This window comes from Bombus fervidus, chromosome 2 (assembly GCF_041682495.2).
Source record: "Bombus fervidus isolate BK054 chromosome 2, iyBomFerv1, whole genome shotgun sequence".
Classification (NCBI taxonomy): Eukaryota; Metazoa; Arthropoda; class Insecta; order Hymenoptera; family Apidae; genus Bombus; species Bombus fervidus.
Genome location: NC_091518.1, coordinates 9,816,403 through 9,833,470, shown reverse-complemented (window position 1 = coordinate 9,833,470; position 17,068 = coordinate 9,816,403). Strand labels below are relative to the sequence as shown.

The 17,068-nt window shown below is 35.1% G+C and overlaps 2 long non-coding RNA genes across 3 annotated transcripts; one reads left to right on the top strand and one right to left on the bottom strand.

Annotated features, from left to right (window-relative positions):
• Positions 1–3,552: 3,552 nt before the first annotated feature.
• LOC139997625 (uncharacterized) lies at positions 3,553–7,284 on the bottom strand. Of its 2 annotated transcripts, none has more exons than XR_011802981.1 (4): positions 7,076–7,284; positions 6,419–6,989; positions 6,036–6,327; positions 3,553–5,947 (listed from the first exon to the last, which is right to left on the bottom strand). It is a non-coding gene; the product is annotated as an uncharacterized lncRNA (long non-coding RNA). The 2 variants fall into 2 exon arrangements; XR_011802987.1 differs by having other exon boundaries at positions 7,080–7,284.
• A 5,126-nt stretch (positions 7,285–12,410) lies between these two features.
• Positions 12,411–16,785, top strand: LOC139997839 (uncharacterized). The gene is made up of 4 exons (XR_011803123.1): positions 12,411–15,105; positions 15,548–15,741; positions 15,816–16,043; positions 16,520–16,785. It is a non-coding gene; the product is annotated as an uncharacterized lncRNA (long non-coding RNA).
• Positions 16,786–17,068: the final 283 nt, after the last annotated feature.

The following is a 17,068-nucleotide window of genomic DNA, read 5'->3' as shown; positions in this document are numbered from 1 at the left end:
TCCGATACCTATTTAGGGCAGTTAAGAAAGATACGTTTATTAGTAGTTTGGCAATTGCAAGCGTGGCATCTTGATGGATCTCTTCTTTTTATTTTACTATTTTATAAAAGCTTTTACCTCGAAGAAAAAATATGTTTGAATAATAGGATGCATTTGATTTATGACCATGAAGGATTTTTCATAGTCATTCTGCGGAGATTAACCAAGAATTAATTTCATCTCGTAGCAGGCACGTTCTGGGAAACTCGACGGTAGTAGAAACTTTATACGAGATTCCTGGAGTTTCGAACTCACGCGAGGATGAACATCGTTCGCTCTGTCGATCCGGAAACCACAGGATCACGAATCTCGTGGAAATCTTGTTTTCTATGATGACATCTCGTATACATGTGCTTGCACTTGGGTAACCATATTCTCGAGACACAAACAGTTTCATCTTGAATTGCAGCGTTTATTATCAAACAACGTAAGTAAAAATCTCTCTACTAAATAAAAGATATATATAGTCGCTGGATTGATATTTTCATTAAATTTAAATTAAATAAACTATGAAAGACAATAATTACAAATAAGAGAATATTAAATAATTACGAATGAAGGAATATAAATATTACCATAATGAAGTTAATTCTATGTTGTGTTATATTTTGTAGGAAATAGCGAAATAAGTCGTTCACCATGCCCTGAACTTATTGCGGTTACTTAAATAGAGTCATATCATTGCCAGAGAACGATTAGATGCAATCGAATTCCAGGATCGGTCTGTCGGCGGAGTTTACACTCGAGACTCGGCATAGCTTTGCTATGTTAGGTGGGCCAACATAAGCAAACCTCTTGAGACGAGGCACATGTGGCCAACAATGGACCAAATAGCATAGAAGGTTACATGTGTAACGTAAGATAAGGACCGGAACCGGATGCCGGGAAATGAAGACAAAGGTTCATCCGCAGAAAACACGAGCCTTGGAGAGGCCAAGTAGCCGATAAGTTTCTTCTTATTTTCATCTTTATCCTTCCATTTATTTCTTTTTGTCCTGATAAAAATAAAATTCATAAAATTAAATTAAACTCAAAATTAAATGATTATTACTATTAACTAAAGAAAAGAATATAATCATAGCTTTCTTTTATTAGTAATCTTAATTTTTGCAAGTTTCAAATACTTAATTTTGAATAATATTCAAAATGGGATGTATGTACTAGGTTTCAGTTCCTAATTATCGAATCTAATGCAAATCCTATAGCTCTATTCAAACTTCATACGTTTCTACGATTCTCGGCCTGACAATCGAATCCCTGTTCGAATATCAGATTAGAGGATGCTCATCATCATGGAACATATGTGTGACTGTAACAGTATTCGTGTATATTCTAAGACAATGATAGCATTGTGTTCCAACTACGATAGAGAAAAATATATGTCAAATATTTTCTTACGAAAAATTATCATCTATAGATTCTATACTATTGAATACGATAATAAAAATTCAATAAGATAAAGCAAATAAGAGATCTTTGAGATCTAATCAATTTTCATACTTTCAGATACACTAATTCGGTAAAGGTACACAGGAACTGCGCGCAGCGTAAGGCTCGCAGACTTTCGCAGGATTAACCGCAGACTTTCTTTGCTTAGGGAACGACAGAAAGTGCTCGTGTGCCGGATTGGTCCACGGGATTAGAGGCAGAAGCGACAAGGCAGGTCCTAGCAAGGTGACTCGCGAGGACCACCCGTTGAGGTCGTTTAAAGGATTATCCTTGGAGGTGCCATCGTGTCAAAACACTGAACCTCTGAGAATACCTTGACTTCGACACTCGCCACCGCAGAATAATTGAAGAGAAGAGAAATCGCCAATTGTTGTGTTGTCAACGCAAAAAAAGTATAAAGAAATATTTAACATTAATAAATGGGACAATAATAAATTTGGAATAACGTAAACAATGAATATAAGTTATATGAAGCAGAAACTATCCAATATCTACTTAGTACGCTAATATTATAAATAATTATAAGTTTATATATACATTACTCATTATGTCCTTCATTTAAAAATGATCATCAATTATAAACTTTTTATTAGACTATGCATTGCATAGGTATTTCACTGTGTTACCTACAATTTACTTGTCGCAATTGACAACGCAGTTTCAGCCGCTTTGACATTCGCTTCCTTCGACCATTACACTTCTGCTACTATGTGCATTTATGCTACATACAATGTACGTATGTCCACGTGTGCGCGGACACGTCCTGTCAAATAACGGTGGCAGCATGACTACCGAGCACATATTGTCCAGTCACACTTTGCCACCGAGACAAGGAGAAACTCTGCACTGACAGTCAGCTCCATTAAGTCCCATTATGGGTTTCGCGACGCAAAAGTACACAATATGCACCTTCACCGAACTTTTCGTTGGTCGCAAGGTAACTCGTTAAATCAAAAGACAGGACTGGCGTCGCTCACAGGATGATAACGAGTTTTGTTTTACGGTTGAGATCGATAAGGTGCGTACGAACTACTGGACGAATCGGAAGTGCGACTTAACCCGATTAGAAAGTTGAATTTTTATATCTTAATTTTGTTCTCAGTTTAGAAATCAGAAAAAATTTGTAATGTTTTAATAAAATGTTTAAAATTGGGACTCTAATTAGAACTTAAAATTAGAAATTATGCATATTGATAACATTTTTTCCATATTTTGTCTTAACTGAACATACCTTTCTAACGTTACAAAAATATATATAACTAGGTCGAAAGTGATCGAAAGAAAGTAGCAGAGTTAATTGCAAATAGAGTTATTGACTATTTGAATCTATAAAATTTATGATAAAGTCTTTAAATCTTCAGGAAGAATTAGATGTATTGCCACTTGCTATATAAAATATAATTTGTTTTCCATTAATGTGGTCAATAGTGTCCTTTAAGTCCTGAAACAAATACTCTTTGTTTTAAAACAAATAAGATTGACGTAAATGATACTTTGTTTTGTCAGTAAAGCCTCGTTCACTACCTGATATTGTTTGTTTACTTAATTACCATATTGTTTTACATGCTACGACAATGCAACGATGAAAAGGTCACAGTAAGAATATCATGTCACAAATTGTAATAAATGTCGTCCTTGGATTTTTCACACGTGCAAGCTGGACTAAGGGGTCCCGAGCCTGGAAGGAAGCTGGTATCATATTAATTGCCGCTGCCTTTCGTCAGGCCGTTCATTAAGCGGTCACCGCCTACTCTGAACGTTGGGACGGATTTTCTGGCCACTGGTGCCACGCTGTCTTGTGGCAAACATTCCGAAAAGACGATAGTTTGCATTTTTTTATGAGAAAATAAGTCCATCTTTTGTCCAGATCTCATTGTATGCCTTGTATTACAACGCTTTTTTATCTCTTCATTTTCATATAAATTCTTTCATCCGTTAATCCGGGCGATGACTATGAGAACAGAATAATTAAAATAAAATAACTAAATAGTTAATAAACCAAAATATATATTTAGAAATGTATAAGAATTATATAGATTTATATTACTTTATTTTATATAAAAGTTCCTGCAAAACATTTTTTAATTGTTTTTCTATTTTGAAAGTTTCAATAATGGAATAATCTATATTTAAGATATGCGGTTCAAAAGATCCAGTAGTCCAAGCATAGCAAGGTCCAGGAAAATATTCCTGCCCGTATTCCCTGCTCGGAGAACGTTTCGGCGTTTTTCATGACAACTCGTGAGCATTGAGCTTTTCATTCATGATGGAAAGCTAAGTCACCCCGTATCCTTGACAGGATTCCAAAAACGGTTCACTGTTTTCTCAGGCAGTCGGCAGGCCCTACCCGATATTGGCGGCTCTCTGTTTTCTTAAGCAGCGGGCCCACTTCCTTATTGCCACGCCCGAGAAAAAAACGAGGATAGAGAATCTTCGGTGCCACGCTGTCTGCCAAAGACAGCAATCTGCGGCGACGTTCGCACAGTACATTTGATCCTTGTCTTTCTTTCCTTCAACGAGAATATTTGGAAATCCTTGGTAACTCGGTCAAACCGATAATACCTAAAAGAACTATTTTCCATAGTTTTTATCGGATCATGTTTTATTTCTTTGATCTTTGAATTCATCATAATAATTGTAAGAAGTGACGTTTATATAAAACGTTTGTTTCAATGCATGGTTATTAGGATGAAGAAAACAGAATACAATATATTAAAATAAAATATGATTGCATTTACAAACACAAAATATCTTAATACGAATATGTCATTTTCTAACAACAAATTTTCTTGTTAAACATTCTATGCTTCAAATAATATGATCCAACTTGACGCTATATTTTGCGAAACATCAAATAAATCTGAATATTTTTCTTTCCCATAAATATTCGTGCCAGAATCGTATTCTAGTTTTAATATACTAATTCTTATGTGTGTTCTTGCTAACGTAGTAGTCACTTCCTTCATATCGATAAAAAGTACATGGCATTTCTACTCTCATCGTTCTCCAAGCCCCATCATTTTCATAATTATATGTCTAGGGGTGAGCCAATGGTAATGACGCTACTGTCTCCCCTAATGTCCGCATCCGCAGCCCCGAACTTCCGAGTGCTACGATCGAAGAAAGGCGCAGGTCGACGAAGAAAAGGGTGGCTAGGTGGGGTAGAGTACCGCCCTACGAGAAGGGAGTACAACGATGACAGGAACGAGGAAATATAGACGTGGGGAGGGGATGGGTTTCTTTGTTTTGTCTGAAAACAGCCGCAGGGGTGACGGACTGTGGCATCAAACCAAACTGAATATTGCGTCCGCACTTAGGTCGCTTCCGTATTCCCCTGGGTACGTATGAAAGGTAGAATGCCGTGCGAGGAAAATGGAATCTAGTTCTGTACTGAAATATATATCCCTAAACTAGAAAGTAGGTAGAACTTAGATATTGATGAGACTTGCTTCTTTTGACAATGCACAACATGAATTCTCTTTTTTTCTTCTCCTTTTTTCCATTTCATTTACTTTCTAAAATTAAATTTATTATGTTAGATGTAAGCTATATGCAAGACTTACAAGAAATAGAATTTATGAGAAGTAAGAATTCATAGCGAAAAATCTCAAGACAAAAGAAATTCTGTTCACGAATTATGTACAGAGGTTCATCCCAGGTCTATGCGTCTTTCTCATTCAATAATAGTACATGATAGTTTCATTCCTTAATAACTCAGTGACTGTAGTTTTCGAGCTTTCTGAAAAATTCATAAAAATTCGACGTATCTATCTCTTGTTTCCTCTCAATTTTGTATCATTTAACATCTACAAACACTTGTACTAGAGAACAATTCCATAGTATGTGATTTATGTCTTGTACCATATAACTACAGTTGCATGAGGTCATATGTCAGGTAAACACATAGACCACTGCTCGCGGCATCTGTAATTAAATTCCGTGACAAATCGTCGCCCTATGGTACCGACAAATCACAGTAATCCGTATCCGCTTGTCTTCGAGGCATTTATCATTTTTTCACGGGAGCCGTCGCGTTCGCGGCCACAGAACGAGTTCCTCGCTGCGACGTCCACATCCATCCATATGTGCGAAGAGCACTAAGGAGAAGGGGATCTTCGTAGCACGAAGTGGAGAGAGAAGAAAAAAATAGAAGAGCGAAAAGGAACGTATCGAGACGTAAATCAGGCAGCAATTAAAATTAGCGAGGGGTTTCACGCTAAACGGGCGGTTACATTTATCCATCCACGGCTCTTTGATGAGTTTTCCCGAGAACGCGTCAGTTACTTCGAACCTCTGTCGGTTTTTCGGCATTCGCAGCTCAAGGTTTACGCGTATCCGTTGTCGCTTCTCTTTGATGTTCTTCTCTTCCTTCTCTACCTTCTTTTCGACCTCTCTCTCCTTCCGTCTTCTTCACGGATCTTCTAGACTTCCTCTGTTCCTTCCTCTTCCTTGAAGGACACTATAATTTATATAATGTAAATTATTACGTCTTTTTATTTGTTTTATTTGTGCTATTGAATTTTATAAACAATTTTCTTGTTAACAACCGTCCAGTCATTTGGGATTTTTGCAGATCCTGTTGCGTTTATAAATATTGACGGTTGTTCAGATCACTTTTGTACTCGCCCAAATATGCTAGTATGAATCTTTTCTATTAGGATTCCAATCTTTCCATTAGAATTTGTTCATTAGCCAACATTTACCATACTTTTTCTGATCTCTTCTTCGAATCTATTTCTGTCTTGGAGATTGGGGCTCATTGTCTGAATCAATAAGGCCTACTAATCTATCTATTTCTATTCATTTTGTATCTATACTTATTTTCATCTCCAGTTTTGGCTCTTGGTCCCTTTAAGGAAACACTTCATATAATTGTGTTTATAACCTATTTCCTATTTGTATTTATTATATATATGTAAATAGACTATACGTGAATTACCTCATTTATTTTACTTATTTTTAACAAAAATCCCGTTAGAAGATAACATAAGTAAAAATTTGAAGTTCCTAAATTAGGCTGGCAGTTGTGGATAAGAAAGGATTATTCGTCGATTCGACTAGTGGCGTTATTTGACTAAATCCGTCTAATCCAAAAATTGATGTAGGTTATGCCAAATGACAACTTTCAAATTGTCCTTTTCTCTCATTCAGCGACTGGTGGCATTATTTCGCGTCAAATCCATAATCCAGACGTTAATCTACACCCATTTACAAGTTAATCTAACCACACTGTCAATGGAAACATGGACCATTCTTTGAGATCCGACTCGTTGCTTTCTGTGCACGTACATCTCCGAACGTAGATAAGGAAAGGGCACGAGGCCAAAGAAAAGGACATCGAGAAGGACCATGGATGGTTGGTTCGTTCTTTTCTCTCGTGCTTTTTGGTGTTTTAAGTCGTTCCAGATGGCTGGAGTAGAGGTTTTCTCGTGGCAACCACCTACCTGCAGGGTGTAGACCCCCTTCTGAAAAGAAACAAATGTTCTTCGCGGCATGTTTTACTGAAAGCAAATTTAGATGTCCAAATTAGTTCTCTCTTTTTTTCGATAACAAAAAGTACGATATAATTCACGGATGATGTTCGTACTCACTAACAAGTATATAGATGTAGTTGCAGTGTGTTCCAAAATATTGGATGTTGGAGAGGTTAGAAACACAACCATATCAGGTGACAAATTTAAGTTGCATAATAAATTTCAAGTATTGTTGGAATTACGAATTCTATATCTACAAATAAAAATTTAATGTGACAGACTGAATTATGAAGAAGCTACACAATTTAAAAATAAGAATAACAACTGGTGAAAACTGAATTATAAATTCGATTATTGTCGAAATTATTCTGTGCTTACATACGCGTCGTTCACGCCATTAAGGGAAAATATTAGATAAAAGAAAAGTGCTTTCATTTTGGAACAGAAAGTGGCGCAAGTTGATTCCTTAAGTGGCAACGTTTAGCTCAAGAGTGAGAACACTCAAAGGATTCGTAAGTGGCAGAAACGAAATCGAATATTTAGACTTGGCGTGACATGTGTACTCATACGTTTTCTATTTTATTGCCAGCTATGTTAATTGTGATGGCTTCCACGACGTTTCGATTATTTTTTCACCACGACCTCCTTGGCAACCTTACCTACAGAATTACCTTATTCCTCATATCTGAACTGAAACTCTTGAGACGCTTTCCTCGAAATTGTCCTTAAGCCGTGAAGTGACTACTTTCATTCTCAATGGCTCCGCTTTTCATTCTTTTACAAGTCTCTCTGAAAGATCGTAATATATTGATAACGATCTCTCTGCATCGAGAATTACAGATGGAAAATGATAGAAACCACATTTGCTAGTAAGTAATGTAGTTACCTTTTTTTCTTCTTGATTAATAAATTATTGTTAAATCATTAAATATTAGTATTAACCCATTAAGGAACAAGGAATGAAAAATAGGTAACTATAAAATAACGAATTTGAATAACTGAAAATCTGAGAACTTGAAAATTTGAAAATTTGAAAATTTGAAAATTTGAAGATTTGAAAGTAAAATGTTGCGTTGACGTAATGTTGATTTTTAATAGGTTAAAATCTTTTCATTCCCAAAAAAAGATTGCGTAACGAGTTATAGTATCATTATCAAAATATTGCAAAACGTTGACGCAAAAAAAGATTTCTTAATTGCACCTGATAATCGGTAGAAAAAGGAGAACGAATAGAATTAAGCAAAGGGTTATTTCAGCGAACTTGCAACTCAGCAACTGAAAAAATATTTTCGTCGACTCACTGTGTTTCTATTCATATGTAAATTGCATCGCGCATTATAGTTGGTTGGGTATTGAAAACTGGCCCATCGATCATTAAGACGAAAGATTTTGACGGACATAAATTTGATATCGAGAACAAATGACTATAATTCGTTCAGTCCGTAAAAATATAAAGAGAAAAAGAAGCGATGAGCAAGACCTGTTTCGATCTAACTAACCTACCTGTTGTGCCAAGGTCACGCGGAAGGTTCAATATTGATTCAGAAAATATACGAAATCAGTCGGTGAACAGGTTGAAACAGGGGGTTCGAACGATGTTTTTATTTAGTCTGGGATAAAGTATTTAAGAACTCAACTTTGTGTATTATGCCAAGTATCACATAATTTTATGAATTTTTATGACATGTAATCTTTTAATTTTTCAATACCCAGAGTAAGAATGAGTTAAATCTTTGTGAGAAATTGAATGTTTTCTTGACATCTTTCTGAAATCCATATCTCTTTATTCTTTAAATTGTATAAGATTCAAGTAGTATAATTGTTATTATGATATTTGCACATTTTCACCTTCATGATTTATATTGAAATATCATATTATTACATATTGATTAGATTAATTTATTATCAATATAGGTATTCGGTGACATCTAAAGGTGAAAATTTATCTTATAGTATCGATAAAGTAGATTTCCCGAGACAGCATGATGGAGTAAAGAAAAATGAAAGTTACTTTACCAACGTTCAAGTGCTATCATTATTTGTTTCTACTTTGTCGACTGTAACTCACTTTCAAAATGTGTGAACTACTATATCGATAACAGATTGTATCAAATTAACCACTTTAAATCTAGATTACCTAAAAAGAAGCTTCTTGTCATTCAGTTAATAGTAATTTATTTTGTATTTATATTACTGTGAAGCATTTTATATAGTTTTGATTGAAACATTACACATATGAACTCAGGAAGGAAACAACTCTTTTTACTAATATCACAATTAACTAGAAATATAAAAAAACTAAAAATTATTTTTATTCTTATTTCCTTGAAGAATCGTATGAGAATAACGCAAAAACTAAGATGCAGAAAAGAAAGATACTTTTTTGGTATCATCTTGCCGCTGGACAGTCCAAACAGATGGTTCACGTCCGAAAGCTCGTAACGATACTCTGTCTTGTAAACATAAAGTGACGGAGAAAGTATTGTCAGTTTCTTAGTTGCTTTACAACCAGCGTCTTTAAGAAGATCTGTCTTAAAGATTTTCATCGAATAGGAAGGGCGAATGGTGGAAGAAAGAGTTAAGATTTATAACTTCCGGTTCATCGAAGAAGATTCTTAGAAGATGGCGTTCGGCTCGCAAAGATTGCGGTTGCTGAAAACCATCGATTTAAGATCGATTCAAAGCATTACTATGAAAAAAATATCATTCGATTTAAATGTTTAAACTCATAGTGTCTCCTAACCTATATAATAATTACGTCCCTTTAGATCATCTTTAAATAAGTAAGTATATACATGTCTGTAATATTACATATATTGATATTAATTATTACCTATCGTAGCCTATCATATTTTTATTTACTATCGATATCAAAATCTGTATTGCTTAATAATTATCAATAAATAAATAATTTTTCAGTGTTTAGGGATATTTCGTCCGAAGTGGTGTTTAAAAATTGAAGGGTTGAGAAACATAGTGATGTAAGCCAATTTATCACTAGCTTTCATAAAGTACTGTTCTGCATTTATTATTGTAGAAAATTGATTATACCTTTATAAATCATGAAAATGTGTCGTAACACAGAATAAAGTTATAATTTAATTTATTATAAAATTAAAAGCATAGTACATTTAAAAGCTAAACCATATCTAATATTGTCTATGGTTTTTAGACGACCAAGTATAAAATAAGCAATTGTGAGAGAAGAAGAATTAAAATAAAAAATAGGGGATATTGCAATATATATATAATTTGCCAAACAGAAAAATTGCAAAGGATCCTTTATACGCCTGTATAATTCTACGAGGTATCCCAAGATCGCAAGTTAAAATATATGATTATGTCCAAACTTTCAATATGTTATCTTACACCAATATGATTTTCAGTTGACTAATTGATAAATTGAAAAATCGCGCGTAGTTACCATCGACTCGTAACGCAGGCCGCAGTATGTTCACTGTGCTCAGTTTCTATTCCGGTAGACCGAGTCTTTTAACAAACGGTCGTTAATTTTTAACGATGCCATTAAACGTCGGTCCGGCAAGATGGCTGCAGCTGTAACACTCTTCGTTCTAACTCGAACAAGCACGAAGAGAGGGGTATATCAGGGCGAGCATAATTTATGTTCCGTAGATTTCGCGATTACCTGTTATTCGTTTTCTATTATCGCGTAAAGATGTTATTTCCAGGTTATGAGAGAATATTAATCGTAGCCTTGTGAACGATATGAAATAAAGCGTCCGGCTACAGATTCGAATGGTAATTGCCTAAACATTGTGGTAGTGCGAACAGTAAGTCGTTCGTATTATATCATGAGAAAGTTTCTGTAAAGAATGTATGTATAGCATGACGTATATCATTGTAATCAAGCGTTGTACAACATTCTTTCAAAACATTAAATAATATATTTATGTACTTCATTTTATAGAGAATATAAAATTTAACAGATGAGCAAAATATGATCAAATATCAAACAAAATTTTGAAAGGAAAAGATATTATAAAACGTTCCTTATTTTGTTAAAATTTTCAAACAAGGTTAGTATGATGTTTAGTATTGCTATCTCTGTTTATATCTTCCCAAACTCATTATGGTTTACAACCCCAATGCTTGGCTGGTTGTATGTAATACCGTTACTGGTACTTAGAAAATTAAATCGTGTACACAAGTATCCATTTCTTTCTGCCTTTCTTCTTTTTCGCGGGAAAAGAAAAAACAGGAGGGAAAAAAGAGTCCGAAGACCCAAGACGACGGAATCTCGGAGAGGTCGTGTCAGAACAACCCCCTACGGTAGTCGAGATCTAAACAGTAAAACAGTGGATTAAGTGGGGTACACACGTTGCATAAACAACCAGTCTCCACGGGGGTGCGGCCCGGTTAGTGAAAAATTTCTACGCAGCAGGAAGGCATTCATTCGTAGACAAACGCTATTACTACTCACCTCTAACGAACTTTGATATAAAAATAATCAACAAAAATATTGCTACAATTCCTTTGGAAACTAAAAAGGATTAAACGTATTCATGAGAAAATCAAATGAATTGCTAATATAAGAAAAACATTTATAGGAACAATCTAAATAAAAAGAAATATGAAAATTTTCAGAAAATTTCCATTTAATCGTACGAACACCGTGAAATCCGAGCTTTCGTGGAGTATCCGCAGGAAACCAAGGGGAGTTTCCGATAGAAACTTACGCGTACAGGAGAGGGACTTGCGCGCTTTCCAAAATAGCAGCATCAGCGGATAAACATGTCTTATTTTGAGAGCTGGTCTTCTCTCTTCGTTCCTCTTCGGCCTGTTCCACCGACGAGCCTGATCTTACGCAAAAGAAACACTATCCAGACACTGTACGCCAAGGATGGACTGCAGAAATCTAAGGGAGTTATACGGCGCCCGAAGAAACCAGGACGAACCAACGGTTCAACGGAAATTTACGAGCTTCTGGATAGATCGATCCGTGGATGATTTGCACGCGACCTCCAACTCAGACGTAGTACCTTTTCACCCAATGTCTCTGTGCCTCTTGAATGCAAATCGGTCTTTTGAAGTGGTGAAAACAGTCCATCTACTGTCTACGAAACGTTTCAGGAATTCTCGTGGGAAAAAGCGTGTCGCCATCGAGTACCTACGACCTGGGTGGTGACACTCACGTTGCTGTCTAGCACGTAGATGACAATATATAGAAGAAATTTGAAGTATCTTAAACGTCGTAACATCGTATCATCTGGAAGGATTTTGTTAAAGAGATAAGAACAAAGAGAAACATTTTTTATTCATAAATATGGAAACCAGAATAATTTCATATTAAATGGTATCGTTGGGTTATAGACCACTATAAATAATTCACGGTAGATTAGTAAAATTTAGGATACTCGATTTTTTTATTTCATTTATTAATTCAATTTAATTTTATTACTAATCTCTATTATGGAGAATGTAAAATAAACATTCCAAAACTAAATAATTTATCTCTAAATTGCTATAGTCCCCAATAGCCTAACGATATGTACTAGTTGAGAGTTAATGAAAATTTTATATAATTTCATATCACTTGATATTAGAAGATTTGTGAATTTTACTCATCAATTCAAAGTAATTTCACTTAAGCATCATACGTGAATTACTATTTCTGTTTAGTTCTTCTCAGCTCGTAGATCTATATCAAACCAATTTCGAATTGCTTATCAATCAATTCTCGATGACAATTACGCTTCCTATGATCTTCTAGTGAGTCGCGAGAAATTATCTTTTTTAAGAGTGGCTCTCGAACCATAAAAGTTTGGAAAACTCTATACTAAATAATATTCCATTCTTTTCAGAATTCAGATCTAATCGAAGGAACTTATAATATAAACTGTAACTATTGTAATTGAGGAAATTCTATTCGTTCTGGTTAACTAACAGGATTCGGAGATTGGTGTACTGAACGAACGCAAGGCGTCGGGTATGGCAACCACGTGCTGCTCCATTTTACCCCTTCCACTTACCGGGCGTCACGTTCCCTCGCGGCCGGGACAAGGCACAACAAAAGAGAGAAGAGACAAAATTGTTTGCCTTGAATACAGTTTAAGACCCAATCAAAACAGGGACACGTTACCAGAAAAAAGATATCCGTTTCTTTAAAAGAAGCCGAGTTGTTTTCACTTCGAGGTGCAACTAATGTATTCAATCATACATCATACTTAATGTATACTTTTCAAGCAAAGTATCATCATTCCTCACACTTGATCAACAAACGAATGTTCAAAAATTGGAAACAAGTGTAATATTTTTAATTTGTACTATATATGATTAAACTATGTAAACTATTTTCGATAAATTTTGTAATCTTCAATCTACAGTGTAAAAAGAACGATTGTTGGATTGAACAGGTACGCGAACAGATTTGGTGGTGAACATAGGGTTGAAGATGCGACAGGAACGTAAGGCTCGTAACGTGCACCCACGATCGGCGGTATAAAATTACGGTATTGTGTAAACAGAGAATATCGTCGGCGCGTCTGATGGCCGCTTGGGTGGCCGTCAGGGCCTCACGTGTTCTCCACAAGCAGTGAGACTCTAACTTCAGTCTCGTCGTGTAGTCGGATCGCGTAAATCGCTGAAGAATCGACGAAACGGAAGTACGCGAACGAATTAACCAACATCACTGACCAAAAACAATTCTTCTACTTGCTACCTATTGAGATCTCTCCGAGATTAGGAAGAAACAAGAATATCTCTTTTCAATTCCTCAAATTGAACTTGTCTCATAGGAATTCACGTTTGGAATCTTATTATGTAAAGTATCCAATCTTAAATATTTCTATCTTTATGTATTGCTCAACTTAATGAAAATTTGGACGATAATTTCTAATCTACACATATAGTATCTATATTCCCATAATCTAAATGGAAGTTCTGCAAACGAAAGAAGACGCACAATCCTATTCTGCTATATCCTACAATTATCGAGAGATCTATATGACCAGGACAAAATTTCTTGATCTTGAAACTTGAAGCTTTTTCGCTTAGAAAGCGAATCTCCGGAGGAATCAAAATGGCCGCAACGCCGGATGTAAACAGACGAGAAAGTTCGTAACGTGCACGTGAGACAGACAGCCTGTAATGTCTGGTTCCGGTCTGCGGTTTTCCTACGGGAACACGTGCGACCGAAACTGGTTTTCTTCGGGTGGTCTTGGTCGTCGGCGCCTTGTACCCCGTTTTATCTTAAAAAAACTAATCCGGAACTGTCGCAATTTGCCCCAAGAGTGGCGTTGTTTATTGAGAAAGAAAGAAATGATCGTTTGGAGGCCTTCAAAGGACGCTACGTAGACTTAAGACGCTTATTTTCTTACGGTGAACGATAATTATTAAATCCTTCCATAGACAATAATCTTCTTTCTTGCAATGTAGCTACATATAGAGACACTGATAGACTCTAGTCTCTGCGCTTTAACGTGCTCTTTCCTTTTTTCTTAGATATCTCAAAGGACGGAATTAAGTTTTTTTTCAAGTGGCACTTGAAGCTGTCGCAGAAAACGACACGGGGAAATCTTGGAAGCAGTAAAATGGTAAACACTTCTAAATGCCACTATCTTCGGAGGGTGTTCTCAACGAGGAAGGGCGAGTACTTCACTTCCAACCCTTAAGCCACGAGATCCACTGCTAAATGTTCTATAAATCTGAAAGAGTATACTAAAATACTCCGTTTAAATTTTTTTATAAGTGTAAAGATATCTCAAAAGCTACGTTATTCTAAATCAGGCTAACGTTTAAATTTGTCAGAATAGTTTCTAAATTAATTTAACTGAAAAAATGTAGATATTTTGTTTTACAGTATTTTTTATAGTTAGAAGCTATATACATTTTAGAAGTGCGTTTCTGTTAATTCTTAACTTTTATTGGATTTATAGAAGAAGTAAGTAGCGGCAGGCATTCAGAGCAGTGTGGCAAAGAGTTAACAGAACCACGAAACACACGTTGCATGATTTCAAGTAGGCAAAGACAAGATGGCCGTGACGCTTCTCTTTCGTCGGTTCGTTCGCTGTAAGGCAAACAAACTTCTTGAGAATTCGTGGTCTAGAGAGCTCAGGGCGTACGATATCACCGGATAGACATTGGATGACATTAAATAATTGCCCTCTCGATGCTCCACTTCCAGGTTTCCATGTGTTTCTTGGAATTTCATTATTATACATACAGAACAATAGCTAAGAAATATTCAGATTCGTTCTTCGTAATTTAATCTGCTATTTCGTTTTCGATTTTCACTGAATTATAATTTCAATTATAAATATCGCATAACTTATATGATAACATTGCATTGTTGTTGTTTGCATTGTTATATATTTATTTTTGGATTGTAATTATTATATTCTATTATTGTTACTATTATTAGATATTATTATTCTATACAGTAGTTTTGGAATCATTTAAGATTAATTTTGTATAAAGTTTATTGCAATTTTGTTTGACTAATTACAAGACTTTAAATAAAGAGGCCTATATAGAAGAGCCTATCAAAACCATCAGGAGATTCTAATGAAATGAGGCACGTACTTAGAATCGTGATCGTTGATAAACGTCGATCTTAATTCTTTCAGGACCAGTTACCCGATACCTCGTCACGTGTATCGATATGTAAACACTTTGGTTCGATTGACTGTGATCAACGAGTTAATGCGCAGCGGGTCATTGGATCGAGAACACTATGATAAGAAAGTTTAGACACTTCCTTTGTAAATATTATAAAGCGACGTCTTACGTTATCGACTAAGAAATTCATAATGAATTATATGTAGGTACTTATATAGAGGTACGTATTTTATATATTATCTATATTATTATTAACACAAGGTTGTATAATTTTAGATTTCGCGCATATCTACGCAATAATCTAACAATCTAATTTAATAAAAGAAAATAATACTTTTTCTCCTGTAATAGACAATACTTTCACCAGATGCGATAAGATGCTTCAACTCATTGGCGTAATTGTAAATAATCATAACAACCTGACATAACGCCATTGAAAAAATAAAGTACGGATCATTTTTATTCTATTTTTATTCAAGAATCAATACCAACGCAATATCTACGGTTTGTAACATAAAGTTAACACGTTGAAGGTCTTGAAGATCATTTGTGTCTTCCATTCATACATGTTTTATGAATTACACTTTTTTTGTTTCGAAGTATAAAATTGATACTAACAAGTACGTATGTATATCCTTTTTTATGTAGCATACAGTACTTAAAATATTTGTAAAAAGACTTTCTACCTATTCACTTTGATCTTCAAAATGTGGAGTTCTTCGAGATTCCGGGAATTAATTATGCCTTTCGCCAGAAAATTTCACACAATTTTCAGGTGAAAAGTACAATTAATTCTTGAAATCGCGAACGTGTTAACAATAATCTTGCTTTTTCATCGAAATGTGATTCGACTGAGATGAGAAGGTATAATGGAAGTCCGACATTTTGCATTCCACGAACGGAAGTGCGTGATGACGCTTAAGATCTGTCGGGAATTGACATCACGAGTAAAATTTCCAGATAATCAGCCCTAATTTCAGGATAATCGATGATGTACGAATTCCGAGAGGAACCTTAAACAGAAAATGGAGGGCGGTTCTATGATCGGGCGGAGCATGGCTCTAACTTCTCGTTGGTCAACAGGTGAACCAATCGTTTCTTCGAGCTTTTTCGTACCGTCTGCAAGCGTGTATCCTGAAATTGTAAAACTCGTTGCTTGCGAGTTAGTCGCTTCTTTAGATACCATTAAAATAAGGAAATTGTAGTTTGTAGATAATTATGTATTGTTTCTATTAGCTAAGATATATATGCAATATCTTTTCCACTTTTCTGAGTACCTACATTTTCTTAGGATTAACGAAAACAGTTATCAGAAAATACAAGAGAACAAAATGAAACATCTTATTTAACTCACGAGTACCATATTATGAGTAAAATTATTCGAAAATTAATTATAATCTCTTTATAAAGATTAAAAAATTGATAAATCCAATTCCATTTGCATCACGTGAAAATAATATATCATACTGAGAAGCAACTTCTTTTGAAATACTCTTTTTTTATGTCCATAATGTGTATAACTAATTGAA